Below are 19,594 nucleotides of genomic sequence, written 5' to 3' on the forward strand. Positions count from 1 at the left end.
ATTATCACTTAATCATTACTTAATTATTTTCATCCTTTTTATATGCATTATATAGTGAAGAATGGAGTCTCACAACATGAAGAAACTTGCCAGATTTACACAACCAATGCGTGGCAGCACCAGGACCTAGCTCCACAGCTCTTCTTTGTGGTAACATTGTCTCAGCAAAGAGAAGGTCCTGTGAGCCTGGCAAGCACCAAATCTGTGCAACACCAGGAGGCAGAGCCAGGCTGCCGCTGGGCACAGTCAGGGACCAACTTGTCCCCTGTCACCATGAGCAATGGAAGTTTTGGAGAAATAAGTAGGATTTGGGAACATTTTGAGAGAGGAACTGACATTGGAAGCCATGAGTTTGTGCTGGAAGAATGCACAGAACATTCTTCCCCCTAGCAATACATATCAGTTCTGATTAAGAATACAGCATTCTTAATCTTAGCTGATGGATTCTGGGGTTATATTTTTTCCAGAAAGTGTCAGAATAGGCAAGGGGTTAAGACAGGCAGGGAAGATTAGGTTATGGAGAAGAGAGTTGTTCAAGAGACGCCATCTTGGGATGCATTGTCTAAGCGGGGAGACTGTAGAATTAGGGGTGGCAAGGCTGTAAAGATAGCAAGTGTGGGGTAACAAGATCAGAGACCTGACTGAAATTAAAAAAATAGGTATCTGAGAAGGAAAGATCTAGAATTATGACATGAGACAGTGCAGTGGATGTCCACACAGCATTTTGGTCAGGTATCCCAAAAGTAAATTAGAAACACAATTAAAGCCATTGAAATCGATATTTTTATCATTACACTTTGGGAGAAGGACACCAGCTTTTGATACTAGTTCAATTCTCTTTGTTACCTGAACCATCCTTTCTTTTAAACTTCTAATCAAAGATCTTAAAAAAAAATCTTGAATTTCTCCAGGTAACAGATTGCTTTCTCTGAATCACTCTATTTTTTTTTTTTGTTATTGTTCTAAAACAGGGAGGAGGAAAATAGTTAAAATTAGCCACCTTTTTATAAGGCATTTGCTAAAACCAATTAGTAATTTTTTAACATAAGCAGTTGGTGTGAGAGTGGTGATAACATCTTTACAATATAAATTTAGCATCATTAATGAGATTGTCATTTCTATATGGAAACCGGAGTGTCAGAAGCTGCTCCCTTTGTGACAGAGAGGTGGGGCAATATTAAAACTCTTAAGAACTAGCCCTGTGTTTGCATACCCACAAGAACAGACTGATAAAATATGGTAGATGCAAGGGAGGAATACCACTGGTATAATCCCTCTGAACCATGAACTTAAGGTTTAACAAAACGAATACTAGAAAGCTGCAAGAGCTTCTGTCAGAGGGGGAATGAGGTCAAGGGGAGGGGACAGATAAATGGAGAGAGGAAGGATGAGCAAATACAGTCATCATATTCAATGTGCCTATGTGACAATGGAACCAGGTAATTTGAGGGGGTGGGTAGGGTTGGGGGAGATGGAGGAGAATGGTGAAAGGAATGACATTGATCAAGATGCATTGTACTCATAGACTCCTATGTATGTGTACTTTAATAGTAATAAAGAATTAAGGGGGGAAAAGACAACTAGCCTTGTAATAATAGTGCATGATGTGCTATCTGAAGAGCAATAACATAGTTTCCTAAAACTTTCCATAGGAAGTGGCACTGTGGCTCAAGAGGTAGAGCGCTCACCTTGAGCTGATGAGCTGAGGGACAGCGCCCAGGCCCAGAGTTCAAGCTCCACCACACACACACACACACACACACACACACACACACAAAACTTTCCACATAAAAGTAGCAATTTCTACTTAACAACACCAGTCTTTTAAGTACCTATCAATACAAGGATGTGACTTTTTAAAAATATAGTAAAGTATGGAGCTGGATGGAAACTCCCTGATTCCCGGTAATAATTCTATCTTTCTTGAACTAATTCTTCAGCAATCTAATATTAGCCTTTTCCCTTCCAAATTCCCATATTTGGATTCAGAGTGAGGCTTTCTTTTCACTTCTCATTTAATCAAAGCTGGCGCCAAACTCCCTCTGTCAGTTTGCTATTCAGCTCGGGTCTGACCTAATTCTGCTCAGGCAATGAACTCACTTATTCGTTGGTCAAAAATAGTGAAGTATAAGAAGAAAGGCCTGGAAGAGGGGAAGACACCAAGTCTTCTTTTGTGTTAGGTGGCACGAGGACATCCATCAAATTTCAGGTGCCATTATCCCTGGACATCTTCAGGGGACTGGTTCCAAGAGCCCCTCTGGAATATCCAAATCTGCAGATAACCAAGTCCCTTATATGAAAGAGCATAGTGCTTGTATTTAACCTATACACAGCATCCTCCATTTCAATCATCTGTATATGTTTTATAGTATCTAATACAGCATGAATGCTATGTAAATACTTGTATTGTTTAAAGATTAATACACAGACACCATTGCTTGAAAAAAGTAGTTTCTGCTGTTAAGTTGCTTTTGATACATTTTCACTGAAGAGGAGCGTAAGTTAAAGATATTTTTTTCAAAGAATGAACAATAATATGTAAGACCTAAATAATACAGTAGGTAAGTGATTTGAGAAGGCTTATGTTTCAGGTAGCAACTGAGAGAAAGCTAAGGGAGTGTATACTACTATTCCAGTTATCTTAACTGGATTTTTTCTGACCAGACTATAGAATACTTTAGCTTGCATATTAATCACTAGAGCCTATGCAAAGGTCCCTCTCCAGCTGTAAGGGACTCTTCAAGAACAGAAACATTGGCTGGGTGCTTTGTACCTGGGCAAAGAATGAGAGTATGTTAGTAAGAAAACCAGGAAGCAGAGACTTTTAGGTAGGCAACACAGTCTCCAGAAAAACAAAGTTATGCTTGGGGTTTGTGATTGAAAATGAAATTCTAAAACAAAAGTTACAAAGCAAAAAAAAACCTGTCAAACATATATTCCCCAATCTGAGCTGCATTATGGGTATTTTGACTCCTAAGTTGCTCTGAGGCCATGTAATGGAGGTCAACTGAAAGGTCAACTCCATCAACATGAAGACAGGACCCAAGGACAGATTGCCTTCTGTTTGCTGACACATGCAGTTGCATTGCTGTTTCATGACACACAGGTGATAACCAAGCATCAGCAACAAGTCACTATGGTATCAGTGAGGGCTGAAAGGTCTACCAGTGGCTCATGAGCAGCACCAGTCAGCTGAGAGACTGGAAGGCTGTATATATACTTGAGGAGTAGGGATGAGGGTAAAAGTAATAGAAGAAACAATCTCTGACATGAAGAAGTGGATGATAGATGAAAATAAAACTTACTTGGCAGGAACAATAGCAGAATGTGTACCTGCATAGACACGTATTCTTGTACAGGTATGCAGGTAGGTTGACAGGGATGTAGTTGACTCTCATTTCAAGATAAATGTGTTTAACTGGATTGCAATAGTCACATTCCTTCTTCTCCCACTCACATGGATTTTCTGTGTAGCCACCTGACATGCTCAAGAAGGATGACACAAAGAAAGGTCATCTACACCTTTTAGCACATTGAAGAATTAGTGCTCTCCTAAAAACTCCCTCCTCTCAGTAACCAGGAGATAACAGAATCGGAGCTCAATGGATTGTTCCCTCTCCCTCTCTTCTATGCCTGGCTAGTTCATCTTCTGCTAAACAAGGATGACTGAGCAAGTTACCAAGACAATATCTTAAGATATAAAAGAAATCATGTGGAGATTCAATAAATATAAATAGATTTATAAAATTCTTATTGTCAGTGATAGAAGTTGAACTCAGGGCCTGGCACTTGCTAGGCAAACCCTTTTTGCTTTATTCTGGTCTTGTGTCTTTGCCTGGACCAACTTTAGAAACTTTGTTCCTCTCTTATGTTCACATCTATAGTAGTAGCTGGGTTACAGGCGTATGCCAACTCACCCAACAATACAATGGGTTTTTATTATTTCATGTTTCTTAAAAACAGAGGTACATGGTTAGCCATCTTTGTAATATTTCTATAATATGCATAAACCAAAGTGTCTGTCTTATCATAAAGTGTCTGTCATATCATACTTGCAAAACTCAATTTGCCATAAAAATGCTAATCCTTATAGCAGGTAAAACAACCTACATATGGGTGTCTAATAGAAGATGTTTCAAAATTATAGCAGCTGGGATTTCTGATACATGGAATGTATCTCAGAGTTTAAAATCATGAGTTTCCTTCTCAGTTGTTTGACATATAGGATAAATCTGAGAGTCTTGCTGTGAACTACATGGCATGTGTTAGTGACCATTGGGAAAAGAGGGACAGGGTGGTGATGTAGAGAACCTGAAATCATCCTTTGAAGCACTTTTTTAGAAGCCCACAAGTAAAGCAAAGTTATCGGCTTTGCCTTGCTTCTCTTCCACACTGTTAGTTATGACCGCCTTGTGTCTCTGTGGGGGCAAGCTGACTAGTCCTGGGAAGCAGTCGCATGATGCTATGTGTCCCATAGGCCTGGCCTATAGAGATTGTCTTGTGACCTCTCAAGCTCTCTTTCATCTCTGTCCTCTGACTGCCACAAAGGAGTGGTGAGACACAGTATAGCTGAGCCTAGATCTTTGAACCACTGTGTTATGTTTGATTTAACTTAGAATGACCTTTCAGAAAACTACTAAACTTAGTAACAAGCCAATGAGATCTAGTGTGGGTGTGTGTGTGTGTGTGTGTGTGTGTGTGTGTGTGTGTGTGTGTGTGTGTGTGTGTGTGTTAGGGAAGGGCATTGGTGGCCATCACCACAATTGCCAACGCTGAATTCGTCAGGCTACAGGGCATCATGTAGTCTTATCCATTTCACTTTCAGGGCCAACATTTCTTTCTGCAAAGAAGATTCTGTCCTTGAATTGGTCACTTTGCTCCTCCTACCTTTACTCTTTCATATTTTCTGATAGCAAATCATCAGCCAACCCAAGATAGAATATTGAATTTCTTCTCACCAAGGAGAGACGACTGCATAGAACTAAGCTCAGTCAGAGTGGAGGCTGACGAGGAAGGTGAGGAGTGAGGTGGAGGACTCCCAGGACCCCTGAGGTACTCTCCCTCCACTGCCCCTGCACAATGCTACCTCTTCTTCACCCCAGGTCTCCCTGAGTCACAACTCCACTTCAAGATCTGGTTTCCAGTACTCTCCTGACGTCAGGAGGAAGGAGAGTTTGAAATAGAAGATTCTGGGCTTTTCCTGGAAAAGACAGAACCAAGGGCTACATCAAAGAACCTGGGAACATGCAGGAAGCCAAAGGCTTGTATTAATGAAAGGGCTTTAAGAGACCTAGCTTGCAATTCTCTCTGTCTCTCTCTCTCTCTCTCTCTCTCTCTCTCTCTCTCTCTCTCTCTCTCTCTCTCTCTCATTTTATCTTTCTTTTCTCTTTCCCTTTCCCTCTCTCCTTCCTTCCTGACCCCTTCCCTTGTTTCCTGAGGTTATACCACTAAGTAACTACCTTTTCTGTTCTTCCAAGGAGAATCAACCACCATGCAAACAGTAGCAGGCTCCTTTATGTAATGTTCCTGGAATTTAGGTCATGGCAATATCCTAGTTCCATTCCATTAATAGGAAACTTACTTGAGAAACTTACTACCTCACATTGGTGCTTTCTTGTTGCATTCTCAGGAACTTAGTTTCAGGATTCAGAATGGGGCAAGACCATTTCCATGCGTGCATGTGATATGAGCTCTGGTGAAAATGCATGTATGGGTATGCTCCTGGACACTTCAGTACAGAGTGATCAAGTCTGAAAACTGTGACTTGGGGACTGAAACCAAGTTGCTTCATTTTCCAAAACAATTCAGTCCTCATGGATGAGGACCTGCCCAAGGCACTCTATGACAGAAGAAAGAAACCAGGCAGATCCAGAAGGCACAGAGTACAACTTCCTGGGGACCTAATGATGGAATTGTGGGCTTTGATGAAGCAGGAAGGCCAGATGGACTCTTGGGTTGAAAGAAGGGTAAACCAGGTGCTGAGGGCTCATGCCTGTAATCCTAGCTACTCAGTAGGCTAAGATCTGAGGCTCGAGGTTTGAAGCCAGCCCAGGCAGGAAGAAAACTGCATGAGACTCTTATCTCCAAATTTTTTATTACCCAAAAAGCCAGAAGTGGAGTTGTAGCTCAAGTCATAGAGCACTAGCCTTGAAAGGAAAAGAAAAAACAAAACAAAACTGAAGGACAACGCTCAGACCCTGAGTTCAAGTTCTAGGACCTAGACCCCCGCCCCCAAAAAAATGCTTTGGCGTTTTGTTTTGTTTTGTTTTGCCAGTCCTGGAGCTTGAACATAGGGCCTGGGCACTGTTTCTCAGCCTCTTTGTGCTAGTACGCTACCACTTGGGCTACAGCACCACTTCTAGCTTTTTCTGAGCAATTTATTGGTGATAACAGTCTCACAGACTTTCTTTCCCAGGCTGGCTTCGAACCATAATCCTCAGATCTTAGCTTCCTGCATAGTTAGGATTATAGGTGTGAATCATCAGTACCTGGCTCAGACAAAAAACAAATTTAAGAAACAAATAAAAAATAAAAAAGGGTATGTTGGTGGGTCAGGACCAAAATGTCTTCATTCAGATTATACTTGAAGCTAGTGTCAAAGAGTCAGGCTGATCCATACAGCCTGGGTCCAGTTGTAAAGCCTCACATACCACTCTCATGGCTTGGTATGTTATAGTTTACTGGAAATCCATGCAGGGAAAACCAGCTCGGGTTATTCTGGGACAATGTTTATGGTTATGACTCAACACAACTGCAGTCAAGTCAAGCTGAGCCATCTGTGGGTCTCTAGAAGGACTGTGTACGAAGAGTGAGAAGACGTCCTTGCTGGGAATGCTACTGCACAATTAGAGAAATATTGTGCTCACATTGCCTCTGTGTGGATCTTCCTCTCTCCAAAACTTAACCTGTCCTACAACAGTGGGCGTAGTAGTTCTTAACCTCTCTGTGCTTCAGTCCTCTCTTCTGAAATAGACTGCATTGATACCTACTTCACAAGCTTATGGGAGAGCAACATGAGATAAATCTAAACCCCTAAGGCAGCACTCTAATAACCCTTGATATATGTTAGCTGATACGATAATTATCAAAACAATTTAGGTCATGGCACTATTCTATAACAGTATAGGGGATTAAAATGACCATCATGAAGGACCTCTAATGAACTTTCCACCTTGAATAATCTCTGAGTTTCTTTCAAAATATCCTTAAACATGAGACCTGCCTTTTTAGGCTCTTGACCAAATCAAGTCATTGGCACCTGTATCTGTCTTGGCTTATAACACTCAGCTTCACCTCCATGTCTCCTCTATTCTAACATGATATGTTCTGCATGGCTCAAGCCCATAGCTTAGCCTTGACCTTGTATCTTCATCACTGGATACTCCATGAGGCCACACCACTCTGCGCATTTATTCTTGCTCTTCACACTTTTGCTCTTCCACATTTTCCCAATGATACACCTATCCTCACTTGCAATGATATTCCTAACTACTTCTTGTCATTAGAGCTTTCCTTCAAAGATTTGTTCTTTGGTTTCTTTTTTTTTTTGGTCCGGTCGTGAGGCCTGAACTCTGGGCCGGGGCGCTGTCCCTCAGCTCTTCAGCTCAAGGCTAGCACTCTACCACTTGAGCCACAGCGCCACTTCCGGCTTTTTGCTTATGTGGTGCTGAGGAATCGATCCCAGGACCTCAGGCATGCAAGGCAAGCGCTCTACCACTGAGCCACCTTCCCAGCCCAAAGATTTGTTCTTTGGATTGATACACCCACCACCTTCTGTAGAGTCACAGAGGTCACAATACTAGTGACCTTTCATAAAGCTATTTGCACAGTTGTACTGTTTTCTTCTTTCCCTTGAATGTCCTCAGTGCCTGGTATAACTAGCATGCTTCAGGTAGAACCAAGAGAAACTTCCAACTTCATTCCATTCAACCTAGAGTGGGGACTTAATAAGTTTCAGCTGAATAAATGAATGGATGATTGAATGAATGAACTTTCAAGCTGACTCGCCTGCTCAATGACCAGTCTTAAATGAACCAGGATTTTTCACACACTACTGGATATCTCCTTTAACATGTATTCCTCCATTTTTCATTTCCCAACACAATCTAATTAAATTTTTAAGTTATACATATTGTTAGGTTTTTAGAGCACAACAACAGAGACAAGTTCATAGTACTGTTCTCAGGCAAACTGAAGATTTAAGGGACTGTAAAGACAATCTCAAAGTGCTCAGAACGTTGCTTCTTGTCCCCCCTACTGAACGAGTATAACCAATCAAGTAATACATTATCTAGAAGCAAATCAGTTTCATATGACCAATTGTCATTTGCTGACCCAGCCATCTACTCTTCTGTAAACAGTTACCATGGTTACAGGATTAGTTTCAAGTGGAATGAATACACATTTCACATCAACATAAAATGTTCCAGATCATCCATCAATGACTACCTCTTTGGGAATCTTCTTCAATCAAGAAAGCAAAGGTGGAACATATCATAGGTACTAAAAGTCCAGCACCTCAGAGATAGATTGTCATTCCATGACCAATTTTGCAATAAGGAACAATCCCCACAAATAGGCCCTGATTAGACAAGACTTAAGAATCCATATACCTTCTCTGATACTCAAAAGTCTTGCTCACCAGTGGACTGCAAGACTAAATGAGCACAATCCAAATACCTAGAGTCTGAAAAGAACAGAAATTGGTGAAGGACACTAGATATGAAGCATTTGGGAATGCTGAAGAATATGGCAAAGTAGCCGGAGAAAGGCACAAATTAAGACTCAAAAGTAGTATCAGGCTAGTCTATGTAATCAATGTTGCCAGACTCTTAAAATTGAGTTCTAATGAGAAGCTAAAACTATAAATCTTTATGTGAAGTATCTGGGGATTTTTTTACACCTCATCATACAAGGCATAGGTGACAGCCAGCTCTGATCGCAGACACCCAAAAACCATAATCTATGACGCCTTCAAAAACAAGATACTCCAGAAATGGAATGGAGTCCTATAGTCAGGAAGTTCAAAGAAAACTAATTTAATACTTCAATTTATCATTCCTACAAATATTCTGACACATGTTGGAACATATGGCCTAATTTTTAATTTGAAAAATATAGCTTTGATACTTTTAATTACCATTTAGGCTCTCTCTACATATTAATGGTAGTCCCAAAAATCCAAACAAATGAAGAAATAAGCCTAAGTATTAAAGGAAGAAAAGCAGTTTGAGTTAGGTGGTGTATTCATTTTAGAGAACTAGAAAGTTCTATACTCCCAACTGTTGGAGTGTATCTCCTTCTTGTCCCTCAAAATGTAAATGCTTTGACTAGGTAATTAAGAAATTGCATTTGTCCAGAGCAGTTATCTACTCAAGGGTCTAAGATCTGAAGATCAGAATTGAAAACAATCCCAAGCAAAAGCATGCATGAGACTCATATCTCCAATAAACCATCAAAAGGTCAGAAGCAGAGATGTGGCTCAAGTGGTAGACCACCAGCCATAAGCAAAAAGCCAAGTGAGAGCTTGAGGCCCTAAGTTTAAGCCCTAATACTACCACAAAACAAGCAGGGAAAGAAGAAAGGAAAGAAGGAAGGAAGGAAGGAAGGAAGGAAGGAAGGAAGGAAGGAAGGAAGGAAGGAAGCAAGGAAGGGAGGGAGGGAGGGAGGGAAGGAGGGAGGGAGGGAGGGAATGAGGGAGGGAGGGAGGGAGGAAAGAAAGAGAAAGGAAGAAAGGAAGGAAGGAAGGAAGGAAGGAAGAAAGAAAGAAAGAATGAAAGAAAGAAAGAAAGAATGAAAGAAAGAAAGAAAGAAAGAAAGAAAGAAAGAAAGAAAGAAAGAAAGAAAGAAAGAAAGAAAGAAAGAAAGAAAGAAAGAAAGAAAGAGAGAGAGAGAAAGGGAAACTTACTGCATTGTTGGTGGGAGTGTAAACTTGTTCAACCACTTTGCAAAGTAGTATGGAGGTTCCTCAAAAGACTCCACATAGAGCTCCCCTAGGACCCAGCAATCCCACTTTTGGGCATTTACCCAGATGTTCACAAACAAGACCACACTAAAGCTACCAGCACAACTATGTTTATTGCAGCACTATTTACTATAGCTAAGATATGGAACCAACCCAGATGCCCCTCAGTAGCTGAATGGATCAAGAAAATGTGGTATATATACACAATGGAATTCTATGCCTCCATCAGAAAGAATGACATTATCCCATTTGTTAGGAAAGGCTTGAAAAAAATAATATTAAGTGAAGTAAGCCAGGCCCAAGGAAACATAGGTCCCATGGTTTCCCTTATTTGCAATATCTAGTATATGTCTGAGACAAGCTGAAAAGGTCAGATAAGGTGATGTTAGGGAAATGAACCCTAAGATATGTATTCAAATGTTTTTTTTTCTTTCTTGCTATTGTTTCTAACACATTTATAAGATTATTTCTTTGTTGCTTTGTATGTCCCTCCCCCACAGTATAACCCCTGCTTTCACTGTATTTGATATCGGTATAACTTGTGGAGGGGATGGGGAAAAACAAATCGTTTAAATAGGGATACAGGTGGACCCATTGCAACAATGAGATGTGCAAGTCGTTATGTCGAAATTGAACTTTACAACTTTGGTGGGGGGGAGAGAGCGAGGAGGATTGGGTAGGGGGGCGGGGGGAGGATGGGAAGGGGAAACAAAGGAGGAGGCTACAATGCTTGATAAGAAATGTACTCATTATCTTGCCCATGTAATTGTAACCCCTCTGTACAGTATTTTCACAATAAAAATAAATAAAATATATGTAAAAAAAGAGGGGGGGAGGGAGGGAAGGAGGGAAGGAGGTGGAAGGAAGGAAGGAAGGAAGGAAGGAAGGAAGGAAGGAAGGAAGGAAGGAAGGAAGGAAGGAAGGAAGGAAGGAAGGAAGGAAGGAAGGAAGGGAAACAAGTTGCATTTGGATCATTCTAAGGGATCTGGTCCATGATTAAAAAGTCACTACATCATTAGATAATTGATTCCTTTCTAAAACTTTAGTCCAAGCCAACAAAATCTGGCTGAAAAATCTTTCAACCACTACAAACTTTCCCTGAAAGGCACAAGAACAGCACACAGGTACACAGCACACACCTTCCCTGTGACAGAACACTCAGTTCTGCTTTGGTGTTAGAAGCACTGTGAACTTATCAAACAGGAAAGTGAGTGACAGGGAGACAGAGGAGCCTGAGTAATCCTTTCCCTCCTCAGCATCTGCCCCAATTAAGGAGTCCAGGGCATTTAAGGTCTACCGCATTTCCATGGAGAGGGGCAGGAAACAGCATTTGATGAAACACACCCTTTGAACAGGAAATGGGAGGGTGGTCAGATTGTACTGGGGCACACACAGAATAATAATTTGATTGCCTTTCCTGTTGTCAAATGTAAATGTGCTCAATAGCCCAATGGAACAGTAACAAGGCACTATCTTCAGACACTGCCTGCTACAGAATGAAGGAAAAAGCCACCACCACCACACACACAAAAAAAAATACCCTGTCAACACACCCCAGTCAGATAATTACACTGACTGCAAAACATTCAGGCACAGAGCACTGGAAGCTTTTCAGGGGGTCTTTTATCAGGCTCTGCCTTTTCCAGAATGAGGCTAATTTGCTCCTATTTCAGCCAGCTCCAGCAAAAAGAGCGGGTAGAGGAAAGGGGGGAAAAAAAGAATGAATTGTCAGCGTTATTGAAAAGATTCACAATTAGTCACACTCACTCACAGGCTAGATCCTTGCCACACACCATACCACTCATTAGTAGACCTGAGAACTTGGCTCACCTCCCACAGCTGAGCAACAGCTCAGGGCCTGGCAGGCCCCTGGGGGACCCACAAAACCCTGTGTTCTCCCACACCCTGCAATGAGAAAGGCCAGTTTGGGCAGGCCTGGGTGCAATTGGCTCCCTGGATGCTAAATGAATCTGTCTTATGTTCTGTGTTGCTTCAAATATAATTATTCAGGTGCTCAGCTGGTGTGGAAATCAAAGTAACCTCTCTTTGTGGTAACAACGAAACGGTTACCTGAAAGGGTTTGAGGCTACCATTTTCTCCCCAGGTTTCCCATAGTTTCTCTCAGGAGCTAGGTATGTCCATGGCTTGGCAAATTCTCCAGTTACAGTTCTGAGCTGAGGCTCCTCCAGGAGCTGAAAGCATATCTTTTCCTTGTCTACAACCAGCAATTCTAACTTCAGCTGATAGGAACTGGTGACTGAAAAGCTTAGGACACAGGCAAGACCCAACTCATTTGCAGGACCCCCCCACCCCCCAGTGAGTTGGAGCAATAATTCATTGCAATTCCAATAGCAAAGGGGGAAACTGAGGCTAAGAAGCACAAGAACTAAATCGAAGTGAAGGAAGTGAAGGAAGAGAAGCCAAGCTTTCACTTTTCTGTTCAGTCTCATTCCATTGGTTAGAGCTATTTCTCAAACATAAAGATTCCATTTTTACTGAGTTCCATAAACCATTCCCTATCTCATAAGACAATTATTGCATGAATCAAAACTCCATTGCTGGACACCAGTGGCTCATACCTGTAACCCCAGCTACTGAGAGGCTGAGATCTGAGGATCACTGCTAGAAGCCGGCCAGGACAGGAAAGTCTATGAGACTCTAAACTCCAATTAAGCACACACACAAACACATACACACTCAAAGAATTGGAAGTGGACTTGTGGCTCAAGTGGTAGAGTGCTAGCCTTGAGCAAAGAAGCCTAAAGACAGCGCCCAAACCCAGAGTTCAAGCCCTCAAACTTCTCCCCGCCAAACCATACACACAAACACAGAAGAATCTCCTCTTTATAAAGCCCTATCAAAACCTATCAAAGTTAGACCTTTTGGTAAGAGATCTAGCTTCTGTTAGAGTGGTCTGTGCTCTCTACTGGGAAACTAAAGCAAAAGAACACAGAAATACACCGCAAATAACCACCACAAGCACCAGCCATGGTCAATGACATTCTATCTTCAAGAGGACTATGGGCCCTACCAGGTAAGGATGGGCAAGGCACACAGGAACTTGATGCTTAGCTCTAGCATCACTCGTGTCAGGATCACTACAGAGTTGAGAGCCTGCACTGATGCTGCTTAAAAGGCACTGGTAAACATAATAGCTTAGATTTATGGTACCTGAAAGAAAGCACTATGTCCTTAACAGATACTCGCGTGTAAGAACCAGCCATTGACAATGAGCAAAAGCATTCACCCTGCATTTCATCATGCTGGAGACACTGTACTGGCTTCACAGAGCAGTCACCATGATAAGCTGGATGAGTGTGGTCAAGCCTTGGGGAGCTTCTAGTGGGTTCCTAGAGTTTTCCAGACTGAGAAACACTTCTAAAAGAAGCATGTGGGGAAACCAGAGACACGTGTGAAAGATACCTGGCAATGGACACTCAAGTCTGCTCCAAGAGACACACACCTGTGCCTGTTTGTATAAGGGTTGAGTCATAGAAGACTCCCAGCATCCTCCACCTCCCAGGGAAGAGGAAATCGGTCTGAGGAAATGTGGAATAGCTGCACAAAGTGGCCTGTGGAGGAGGAGAGGAAGCAATCCCCCGGTTATCTGTATTCCCAAGTGGAAAAAGGCAGAATCTGAGTTAAAGCTATATCTCATTTAACCCCCAAAGGAATTTGCTTATGAGTTTTCAGGATCCCAAATGGCCTTGCATCTCCTGGGAGCTGGACTGATGACCGATGATGCTGGCCAGGAAGCCAGCATTATCCTGATCATTGTGCACTCCACGAATGTGGGCCAGCCTACTTCCGGAAGTACCTCAGCTTGCTTTCCTTCACCTCCATTTTTTTTTCATGATAGCCTTCTATATCCCTAGGCTCCACTTCCACAGATTTAACCAATTGTGGATTGAAAATATTTGGGGATTGGGAGGGGGTAGTAAAGATATGTAGACTTTTCTCTTTGTTGTTCCCCTACATCATACAAGAGAACAACTATCAGCACAACGCTCACATCGTATTCAGCATTACAAATCACATAGAGATGATTTAAGCATAGAATATGTGTAGGTTATATTCCAGTACTGTGCCATTATATATAAGGCATTTGGTATCTTTCTCCAATCTACATGACACTTTACAGATGACTGCATTGGCTTTTAAAAGAGCAGTGACCAAAAATAAAACAGACCATAATTTTCACATTTTCACATGTCCTGGGTACCATCTCAAGCACTTTGAATATGCTAGCTGTGCTTGTCCTTCTAACAACCCTGTGATGAAATGATTTGTCCATTTTCCCATAACAGAACAGATACACAAGGTCTCCCTATCAATCATGGCCCTGGGAAGTGCCAGAGATAGGACTTGAACTTAGAGTTCTATGTATTTAACCACTACCCTGGTGAAGAAATAATGGTATGATTTCATGTGGACACAGGTTCTGGAATGCAGTGGGATTTGGAGACTTCGGGAGTCTGACTGTCCAGTGACATGAGGACCAGCCTCTAAAGGCAAAGAAGAGTTGAGAAAATAGGCCACAGAAGTTTGGCCATGGGGAGGAAGAAGGGCTTTGTGAGTGACAGATATAATTTTGGGTCCTATTTCTTCACTCACCAGCTATGTGAGCTTGGCAGGTCACTTTTTTATTATATATTTTTTATTTTTATTTTTGTCGCTCATGGGGCTTGAATTCTGGGCTTGGGCACTATCCCTCAACTCCTCAGCTCAAGGCTAGTGCTCTACCACTTGAGCCACAGCACCACTTCTGGTTTTCTGAGTGCTTTATTGAAGATGAGCTTCATGGAGTTGCCTGCCAGGGCTGGCTTTGAGCCGTGATCCTCAGATCTCAGCCTGTTGAGTAGCTAGGATTATAGGTGTGAGCCACTGACACCTGGCTTGGCAGGTCTTTGGATGATTCTAAGTCTCCTTTTTCTCAGTTATGCATGGAGGCAGCAGAACCTAGCACTCACAGGGTACCTGAGAGGTTAAAAGATACTGATCTGCAAATAGCATGAATAGTGCCTAGCCAACAACCATACTGAATAAATAATGGAGGGTTTGATTATTATTAAATAGAGTGACGTCACTAGCAATTAGGAGATGATAAGTTGGAAAAAAAAAGTTGAAAGGGCTACACACAATCTTCTCAGTTGTCAGATTTGTCATGGAGACTACCAAGCCGTAAGAAAAAAAATTAATTCCTGATGAGAACACAGCTGCTTGTCCTCTGCTGGCCGCTGTCACGACTCTTGCTTTGCCTCTTTCTCCTCAGGATTTGGGAAAATATTCCTAATGATCATGACAGCTATACCGGCTGCTACACACCTCCACTCTGGGTTTCGTAACACATCTGGCTGCCAAGCAGGGGTTACTGTTTTAAAGTTCCCTCTGGGACATTGTAGCCAGAGGTTTGCCATAGGTCTGAGAGCTGGGAGCAGCAGCAGGAGCGCTTGGCTCATGCCCACTGCCCTCCAGCCCTTGTCATCAGCACCACGGCGGCCCCCTCACAGCTTAGCAACACACTGGCAGGTCGCTGGCTGGGAGCCTGCCTGCTTCGCAGAGGTACTTTCACTCTAATAGCCCTAGTTGCTCTCACGGGGAAGAGTAATTGAATTAAATTGGGCAGCGTTTGATCCTGACCATACACACTGCCTGATCCAATTGAGGCTTCATGAAGCCTCATGAGCAGAGTGGTCAGGGAGATGTCCTTTTGCCCTAGTGTTTCTGTGTCAGGGCACACTGGGGAGGCCCCTTTCCTCCTTGTGGAACTTTCTAGAGGAAAAGGAGATTTCCCGTGTTGGGGAAGGAAAGAGGGCCCCCCCTTGGCCTGGGGGAAATTCAGAGGAGCCAACCAGGAACAAAGCTTGCTGAACCTCTGGACACACATGTTTTAAGAGGAATGGATGGAAACACACACCATGGGTGACGTCTGCAAATATGAGCTTAAAAAAATACCGCTGGAAGAGGAGCAGGTAGCAGGATTAGAGGCAAAGTTGGCAAGCAGGACCTAAGAGTCTTGCTCAAACGGGTCAGGGCTTAAAAGTCACATGTCTTTGGCAATAGCCCCAGTAAAAGTTTCTCAAGATTAAATTATGTGGGTATTTGCTTATCTTAAAGTAAGCCTGCCTTTAAATGTCCAGCCAACTCTGTTTTTTCCCTTTTTTTCTAAAGTTAAGAATATAGACATCTAAATTAGATAAGAGGAAGGAAGGAAGGAAGGAAGGAAGGAAGGAAGGAAGGAAGGAAGGAAGGAAGGAAGGAAGGAAGGAAGGAAGGAAGGGAGGAAGGGAGGGAGGGAGGGAGGGAGGGAGGGAGGGAGGGAGGGAGGGAGTAGAAAATTACAGTCATCTATTTATTTATTCCTTTAGCAGTACTGAGGTTCGAACTAAAGGCCTCACACTTGTTAGGCAGGGACTCTGTCAGCTGAGACATGCCTCCAGCTCCATCAGTTATATGTTTAAAAGCTATTTTCTCTGTCATACTTTCCCACTACTGTTTCCTACTCCCACTTCCTGCTTTTACTTTTTTCTTTCAGACATGAAATTGCAGGCACTTGATTCCATTCCTCTTTATCTCTATTTTATAATTTCATTAAGACTAACAGAGAAGCAAAAAGGTGCCCAAGTATTAAGGCACCAGGAAATGCTTCTCTTCTCGTAAACCACTTCCAAGGTTGACTTGCTTCCTAGGAGGGCATGACCCCTGTCGCTCCACCCATGGAAGATGCCTTATTGCTTGGCTGTGGGTGAGCAATCGAATTAGCAGGCTGGGAGGAGTACCTCATTTTGACTAGTCACCCAGGACTTGCCAGGAACACAAAGTGTTGGGATGTTGAGAACCATAAACAGCAGCCAGTCTCCAGAAGTTAGTAGGGCAAAAATTATTGTCCAATGAAGCAGCTCAGAGTAGATGATTTCTGCCTGTTTTTTTTTTAATCTCCTATTATTGCAGCTGGAAAAGAGGGTAAGAGGGTTTCCTCCTTCCGTTTGTATTCAGAAATTTCAGTTGGTGTGTGCGGATTCGAATCTGTGGGCTGAGAAAGAAAGGAAGTCCTAAACACCCAATAATGTTTCAATTATGAGTTATGACACATTCCCCAGATGGGAAAGTTTCCATTGGGACATCTGATTTAGTTAAAAAAAAATACATGCCTTCAGTAGAGGCCAAATTGATTCCCAGACCCAATAATCCTCTAGAGTCCAACCAATTCTTCCAGAGAGAGGTCATCCCAGGAGATTTGATGAGTCACCATCATGGTGTTGATAGAGAAAAATGACTAAAAGTTTAAGATCTAAGATTTTAAGATCAAAATCTATGTGATACTGAGGAATAGAAGAGTATTCTAACGGCACTCCGGTCTAAACATCTTCCATCTTCATGGCTTTATAGCACCCGGGAAGAGTTTGTACTTGCATACACAGATTCTTGAAAGGCTTCCCTAAATTATGTGAGCATATTCTTTTCTGGTTACCATTTATAGGCTGTTAAACTATGTGAAAGGGAAGCAGTAGGTCTAAAAGGTAAGTGAGACCAGCAAGGAATCCTCATGATATACCTAGAATAGCACTTAATAGCACCAAAGATCTTTCATGATCCTTGCCTCTGGTGATTTTGTTGTGAATTCCTCTTCTTACTCCACACACTTCCTACAGGGACTAGGACTAACTAAGAGCTGCAGAGGCCTTAGATACCATTCATACACTCCATAAATGCCCAGCTCCATATCTTCTATCAGTGTTCTCTCCCACACCTCAGCTCACTTAAACAAACATTGGTAGAGAACCTGCTATGTGATACAGGTCCTGACATAGAGAACCAGGAAACTAGATGGAGAGAAATAAGTAAAACATGGTGTTAGCTGTCCAGGTCCATACATAATTTCATACCCAGGTGTTTACTGACTTTTTTTACTTAAATTTATAGTAATAATAAAAAATAATAGCAATAACCATTTTTAAAAAGCCCTCTGCCATTTGTTGACATGCTAGCAACCTATTTCATGCCACCTGCCCAATGTAAAAATGCCTTTGGTCACCCAGAGTACACACTTGGCCTTGTGCTGTGAGTTGGAGGTTGATCTTCCCTTCAAAATCCATTTCGGAACATAAAAACTAATGTGATAGTATTAAGCAGTCAAGCTTTTAGGAGATAAATAAGGGCTCTTCTCCAATAAATAGCTTTAACAACCTTATAAAATGTCTGGAGGAAATTTCCTTGACCCTTTTTGTCTTTCCACCTCTTAGCCTGTAAAGACACAGCATTTGGAGATGGAGACTGGAACTACCACAAGACACTGCACCTCTCTGAGCCTTTACCTTGGACTTACCAGCCTCTAGATCCATAAAAAACAAACACCTGGTGTTGATAAATTGCCCAGTCTCAGACATTTTGTTATAGAGACACAAATGGACTAGGATGTCTCCATCACTCAGGCCTGGCAAGATTCAGCTATGTCACCTCAGTGAATGGTCCTGTCACAGCCAAACAGTCAGGTCACATTTCAATGCTGTGTTATGGATCACTGTATCATGGATAGGAAGATTATGGTGCTTCCTACTTGATTTTTATATTTATGATACAAAGTATAAAATACTCATAGCAATCATTTAAATGTGAAGTGCAAATGTCTCACTCCTTCTTTTTCACACATCCAGGTCAGTTCAAAAGTGTCCAGAGATTGCCAACTGAATTCTTTTGAAAGCTTCTGGGGCAAGGTGAATCAGAGTACCCTCAATGTTACATAATAAGAAATTATATATTTGCATGTATTGCAGAATTTGTGTTTATTGTGCACAGCCACAGCTTGATACATTAATTATTACCTTCTGTGGTTCTCACTGATTGCTTCTGCAGCTATTATCAATTGGAACTGACAAATTAAACGTCTTTTAATAAAATGTTTCTTTTATTTGTTCTATATGCTGGGGCTGTCTGTAAGATGTTGTGTGGGGAGGAAATATTCAGCACTAAAGAACACTGAAAACATGGAACACACTTTGCAATTCTTTGTATATTCAAGGCCTTTTCACTGCCAGTCGTGACTACTTTTGTAGCACCGATTCTTCTTTCATGAACACTCTACCACCCAACACACAAAGCCACCATTTTTGTCTCCGCTTCTGCTCTCTTCACACAAAGCTCACTTTGACTTTCACCTCTAGGAAGCCATACATGAAAGGCATGTTCCCAGAAAACTCCTCCATGAACTTCTGATGCTGCCTTATCTCTTTTGTTTGCATGTCTCAGCTCCTGCACGGAATGGGTTGTGGCCACCATCTTGCTTTACATAGTGTCTGCTCACTGCTCTCTCATACTATGTGCTAAATAAATGTGTGCCCAAGGAACAAATGAATTTAAAAATATGAGCAATATAAAAATATCAGGATTCAAGTCTTAACCGATTTGAGCACTAAAGTTCTAAACGGCACTTGTCGGGTATATAATGCCTATTAAGTTGTTCGATTACCTAATGTAACCCTCCAAACAAGCTCTGTGAGGTAGACTTTAGTATTATGTTTATTTTTTTCAGTGAGATAAGTGAACCACAATATAACCAAGTTCTCCCAGCTAGTCAAAGGCCAAATGACACATGGATCCCAAACTCTACGACAGTGTTTGCCCTCCCTGGGA

Source organism: Dipodomys spectabilis, unplaced genomic scaffold, assembly GCF_019054845.1.
Source record: "Dipodomys spectabilis isolate Male_0828 unplaced genomic scaffold, ASM1905484v1 ptg000095l, whole genome shotgun sequence".
NCBI lineage: Eukaryota > Metazoa > Chordata > Mammalia > Rodentia > Heteromyidae > Dipodomys > Dipodomys spectabilis.